Here is a 234-nt window from a genome sequence, read left to right as displayed (position 1 = left end):
AGCCGTACGACGACAAAAAGAATCACAACGAGATAAGAGAAAAGAGGTACGAGAAACACAAGAGCTGCCCGCGCCCGGACCACCTGCAACGAACACAGATTCCTAACCTTACTGCTGTGGAAATCAGGGGCGACAGGCCTCGCGCGCTCCTGCTGTTGTCCGTTGCCTACTAAGCAGTCCTCTAGATTAACCAGAGGGGTTTTTTCGCAGTATGCTCACTTGCCCCCCCCCCCC

This window comes from Cystoisospora suis (assembly GCF_002600585.1).
Source record: "Cystoisospora suis strain Wien I chromosome Unknown contig_926, whole genome shotgun sequence".
Classification (NCBI taxonomy): Eukaryota; Apicomplexa; class Conoidasida; order Eucoccidiorida; family Sarcocystidae; genus Cystoisospora; species Cystoisospora suis.
This window is presented reverse-complemented; position numbering follows the sequence as displayed.